A 6236-nucleotide genomic window follows, 5' to 3' on the forward strand; every position below is an offset into this window, starting at 1 on the left:
CGCCGGTGGGCGGCGAGCGCCGGGCCCGGCCCCTTCACGGCGGCCGCTGGCTGAGGGAGCCCCGCGGGCGGCCCCGAGCCCCTGCGGCCCCGCGGGGCTGGAGGAGCGGGGCGCGGCTGCGACCGGGGAGGCCGGAGGATGGCAGGCTCAGAACTGAGGGTTAGAATTGAAGGAAGCGGTTAAATACACCCAGGAATGGAGTGCTTGGGCTGCTAGGGGTCGTTCAAATGAATCGAAGTTGCGAACGCCGGAGGCTGTGCTTTGGGCCCGGACAAAGCTTTTGGGGACCAGCGTTTTCCCCAAATGCGTTCAAAAGGCACTTACATGTTCAGGTGTCCTTACTGCTTCAAGCTTCTGCTGGTGTGTTCCCGTCGTGGCCGGGATCCGCCGACTCGGCCCTTCAGCCGCTCTGGGTGTCTCGGAGTGACCCACGATCCCTAAATCGAAGCCACAAGCCCTGTCCCGGGCAGAGGAGCCCCTCTCCAGTGAATGGACCGTGATCTGCCGATGTTTGTGCTGCTCCTGACAGCAGTGGTAGCCCCAAAAGGCCCTTCTGCTCTTGCTCCGGCTGCCTTCAAGCTGTGGTGGAAATGGGCCCGACCTCTCCTCACAGTCTTGGTTCACTGTTGAGACGCAGAGCTCTTACTTCAAAGTCAGACAGCTTTTCACTTTCATTAGAAGAAAGAATACTAGACAAATTGCTTTGCTAGGATCCAGCCCGTGCAGTGCAGTTCCTTCTTATTTTAATGATTTAAATGACCTGGCTAGACTGAATGCTCCGATATTGTCTCATCGTGGATGCTGAGAAGTCCTGGCTTGGTTTGCATTTGGATGGGGAATGATGGGTGTGACGGGCCGTAGCCAGACAGTCGGAAGAGTTTTAGGCCACAGAGACTAAATAAATTGAAAGCCCCATGTGTTTCCATCAGCAGTGGTTAGCCGGCAGGCAGGAAAGTATTTTGGTGGCTGTAGTGCTGGACGAAGAGCTGACAGCAGCAGCATCCTCAACTCTCTTGCAGTGCCAGGCAGGCTGGGCTTTGGCTCTGGGTGAGACAGCTTTTCTGCTATTCCTATCAGGTCATATCAGTGCGACAGACCCATGGGTCCCATGGACACTGGCAGGAATTACAGCGTCAGTGGGTCCATAGGCACAGGACAGAGGCACTGAGCTAAACAGAGGGAATCTGGTGAGCGTGCCTCCTGACCTGCATGCCGACGTTGGAGTTGCGGTGAAGAAAACATCACCGTTACTGCAGCACACCTGCAGCTTCTGCTGTGCAAAGCCGAAACTGCTGCGGGGCTCGGAAGGGAATGTGCATCAGTACCTCGATTCTGCAAATAACCCACATCGGATCGCTCAGCGTTACCACGGAAACGCGGCAAGGGCTCGGAGATTTCTGAAAAGCAAATACTGGAGGCACAGACCGCATAGGAATTGATTGCAAGAGACATCGTGGACTTCCCACAGTGGTGAGCTGCAGGGCAACAACCATGTCCTCTCCTGGGGTGACGTGACTTGTGGGCTGTCGGGTTTGTCTGCCATCAGAGTGGCCTGTCGACAGCCGTCACCCCGTCCCCTGCCACCTGCCTTGCCTTCCTCACTGCACTTTGCCCCCTCAGAGGTATGGAGAGCTGCTGCATTTGAGGATCAGCCTTTCAGCATCCTGCCATGCTGCTCACACAGCCCCAAAGTCAGGATGCATTTGGTTTAAATTCAAATGCTGTGGGTCTCTGTCTATTGCAAATGGTCTGGCTCTCGATTTAATCTCCTGTGCAAGTGGCTTTGGCAGATACGGTGCACAAAGACGTAGGAGGCAGCTGGCAGCTCCCAGTAAAAGCAAAACATGTTTTGATGAGATGAAAAAACTACAATGATGCAAGAGAGCCAGGCACGTGCATCTGCTGCCACAGCTGCCCCGTTCTGCCCACATCCCGTGTATCTGCATACTTTACACAGTCTTACGTTACTTAGGAATTGCTCCAGGCCTGGGTTATATGTGTGACTAGCATGCAGGGTATTTTTAGGTATGATAATTTATGCATGTTATTGTTTCTGCGTTTACAGCTAGCTGTTCAAATGTTGAAGAACTTCCTGGTATCTGAACAGGCTGATTTTCCTTCCTTGCAAAGGCAGCAGATGGAAGGAAACAAACACTTCTCTGCAGAAGTTGAAGTTTAACCAAGGAGTTCTAACAAGCACAGCATTTTCTTTTTCTCTGTGTTGAAGTGATTAGAGTCAACAGCGCTCAGAGACTAGGGCTTTTGCTACTGGGAACTGCTTGGGAGCACTGGGATTTTTTTCCTAAAAAAAGAAACAATTAAAAAATTATCTCCATGAAGGACCCTCTCTCCAAATCCTGTCAGTAAAGTCTTTTTAATATCCACCATCTGTCACCTCTTCCTGCTCCAGCATGTTCCACTTACCTTGTCAACACTATTTATAAGAAAAGGAGAAAGAAGATTCCGTGTTGGATAGAGCTGGAGGGGAGCTGCTCTTTTCTGCAAGCCCTGCTCGCTGCTTAGCTCTCCCAGCAGCACCCAAATCCCAGTTAGGAGTTTGTTGGGGGGTCACAGCAAGTTGACGTGCTAGGGTGGTGCAAGAGCAGGCAGCACCAGAGAACACACATGCCAGTCCCTTCCCATTTTTGCAGACGAGAGACCCATGGGAAAGCTGGCAGAGCTTCACCCCTCACCGGGTTAAAAACTGCTAGTCTATGCAGTAGGGGATTTAATCTGGATAGCAAGATTAAATTAACCATCTAACTGTGATTTCTCCAGTAGGCTGAAGAAATCATGGAGCGACAAAGATCACTGGTGAAATCAGTGAGTTAGGGCTCCAAAAGTCAGGCTCAGAGTTGGCTATGCTAGACGAGGGCAATTCGGCGCTCAGCTGTCTGCCTTGCCCTGCTCACCGACAGCACAAACTCGGCTTCATGCAGTATCTGAACCTCAGTTCTGCTGTTGAATTTCAGAAGTCTTGTTGGGAAAGTCTTCCATCTCACTGCTGCTGCTATCTTCATTCCCCTTTCTTACAATACTCATGGCTTATTGGGGCGTAATTTTCTGCACCACTAAACGAGGCACTGCTTACGAATAGCTCTGCTTGGGCTGTAAGAGCATGTGTGATCTCTGTGTAGGTACTCGTCGTTACAGCAGACCCGACATGACCGAGCAGCTTTTGTTGTTACAACAAACAGTCACGGGAAATTGCAGCTGTGTGCATGTTCAAAGCTGCGTACAGAGATCCACGCCTGCATCGGCTGTGCCGGGCACCCTGCCGCCTGCCGAGGTTGGATGAGGTATGGTGCAACTTGCTTGGCCAGGGGCTGTCATGGGGCTTCAGGCCAGGGGCCCCCAGGTGCTTTTAGAGACCATGTCAGAGCACGTTTGACTGGGCAGCACAAAGGCAGGCACATCCTGGTGTGAAGCTGTGCTGCCTGTGAAACACCCGGGGTGTGCACTTGAATGCTGATTCCGTTTCTCTGAAGAGGCAGCAAAACCAGAAAGACCCAGTCAGGCCCTGACCTACTATAGATACATCAGTAACATAGTTTTAAACTAACTTGGGATGAGAATGCTGTACTCTCTCAGTAAAGCTCTGAACTGGCAAAAAGCTAAAAGAATGTTCAAATACAACATGGTACTGAGTGCAAAATATTATGAAACTGAAGAGCATCAAGGTATATAGTGGTGTCTCAAAGTAAAATTAATTTCATATCAGTAGATTGCTAGAAAAAATTGATAGCTCTATCAAAGTTAATTACATATGAGAGACCCATCTCCTGCTTCTTGTCCTGTCTTTACATTTTCACAGTTGCAGAAGTCTTTCATGATGTTTTGGGGAGGAACATCTGTTAGACAGCATTTATTAATCCTTAACAGATCTCTTCAGCCTAATTATACAGCTATAATTCAAGATGTTATTCCACAGTGTGAGAACAAGACATGACACATATGTATATTCAAACCCTATGATTCTATTTCTTGCATATTAAGTATGTATGCCTCTAGGGGCACAGGAATACTGCTCACTTCTTTATTTATAGTTGATGACAAAAATTTTTTTCAATAAGCATGTAAATGTACTGACAACCAGTGAACACTACACACAGCTACTGGGAACGAAGCGGACAGCAGCAGCTCAGCTCCCAGCCAGGCTGACGGCACTCCCATCGAGGTTTTGTGGGCAGCATGGTGAAGTTTCTGTTGATACCAGCGGTCTTTGGATCAGAGTCATAATAACGTTTCCGTCTTCCTTGAGCCCAGCGTTGAAAATAGGTGGATAATCCATCCTTTTAATGAACAACTCTTCACTGTTACTTTTACTTTTTCTTAACCTGCCAGTTGCAGCCTGCATATGATTAAGCCATTAAACCAGAGAGCTTCAGAGGTACAATTTGACCCACTAGCTCACGTGAACATTTTGTCTTTGCTTTTTTCTTAATTGGGTCATTTACCACTAAGAAAGATCTAGTTTAAATGTCCTGCTTATTTCTTACTAGTCTAGCTTTAAAACACCTTGCCTTTGAGGTTTATTATTTAGCTTTTAGAGCTCAATATTTATTACAAAGTGTAGATTAAAAGTGTTCCCTTTATTGCTCTGCCATACACAATAATTAAAGAAACACTTGTACAGCACTAGGATTTCAGAAGACTCACTGTACTGCAATTCTGTAATACTTCCAGTTACTTTCAAATACTTTCACAGCACATCCCCTGCGGAAGCCACTAAAAGCAATGACTTCAAGCTTCAGAACATCTCTTGGGAGAAAAGACATTTTGCACTGGAGGAAAAGTCAAAAAACACAGAGGCATGAAGTGATTCGCCTAAAACCTCGTGGGAAATGAAAGCAGAACCAGTCATGCGCTGTAACCACAGCATCATCTTTCTACAAAGCTTTCCCACCTAAGAAAGTAAAATAAACACATAGAAAGCAGCTGGAAGATATTGCCATTACCCCTCCTGTATGAGTCTTGCTCGGACTAGGTGGCCTAATTAGGCAGTGATTTGCCTCCAGCTGGCAATCGATACAAACTGTTTCACCATTTCTTCAGGATACATTCCAGCATCTTTTCTGAGGACATGTACAGGTTGCTTCTTATTTTAGTCTCTACGATGTCCAAGTCAATCAGCGTACAGCTAATTACCACTGTGGCAATAGCCTTACTTAGGCTATAATCCCACCTCAATGGCAAGTAAATCTGTGCCTGTCATCAGGACAGCTTCTTACTGGAGAGAGATTCTTAGTGGAAATTGTGCATCTTGGGGAGAGGTGAAACCAGGGAGTCTGTCAGTGCCTGCAGCTCTCATTCCAGCCCCTTCAAAGGTATCTGTCTTGCAAGGAACCTGCATTCTCCTTGTGTCTCCGGCATTTCTCACTCTCTGAGGTTATTCCTGTCTAAAATCCTTTACCACTGCTACCTCTCCTTCAACATGAGAACTGTGATGTTCATTCATCTCGCCAAGACATGGGTGAACTACCTACTACTGCAAAAACAGAACACAGGAAAAAAAAATCCAACCTGATTATGCTACTGAATAATGAGCATTAAGGCATGTATTTATGACTGAGTATGCAGTTCAAAACCATGCCCTCAGGTTTAAACTCTTGCGACTCTCTGGATTTGCAGCTTGGAATCCCAGCAGGGCTGATTCAGCCTTTCTCATCCTAAAGCTGATATACGTAAGTCTCATCAACCTTAGGGATTGATGCGGGTAGTTTTGTACAAGCCCGACTATAGCTGAACTGTGCACGTCTAAAATAAAGGTTACGCAGGCTGGAAAGTCTCTCAACCAATGTAACATTCCACGCAAAAGCTCTCTGAATAAACAAACTTCTATCGCTGCGTAGGTTTCCTACGCGTGCTTCTTTTGGAATGAGATTTCAAATCTGCAATGCCATCTGCTTTATGTGGATATGAAGGATCTGACGGTGTTTTCAGAGGAGTTGGCCAACGTCTCGTGTTTGCTTCAGCTGCGGCACAGCACGTCGCGGCCCTCTTCTCTGCCGGCGGCGCGGGCACGTGCCGGCACGATGATGATGTGGTGGTGGTGGTGACGATAGGTGATGGGTGTATGCGACCAGGACTAGGTTGGCGTGGCTCAGGACGGTGCCCGTTTCTGTGGGTGCTGGCCCCGGCCCGTCCTCGCTGAGGCGGCCTTGTTTTTCGACGCGCGTTTGCGTCAATTTTCTGCCTGCCTGGGTTTCTTTAACACTTTCTATGGAAGCTTTCAC

Source organism: Accipiter gentilis, chromosome 26, assembly GCF_929443795.1.
Source record: "Accipiter gentilis chromosome 26, bAccGen1.1, whole genome shotgun sequence".
NCBI lineage: Eukaryota > Metazoa > Chordata > Aves > Accipitriformes > Accipitridae > Astur > Astur gentilis.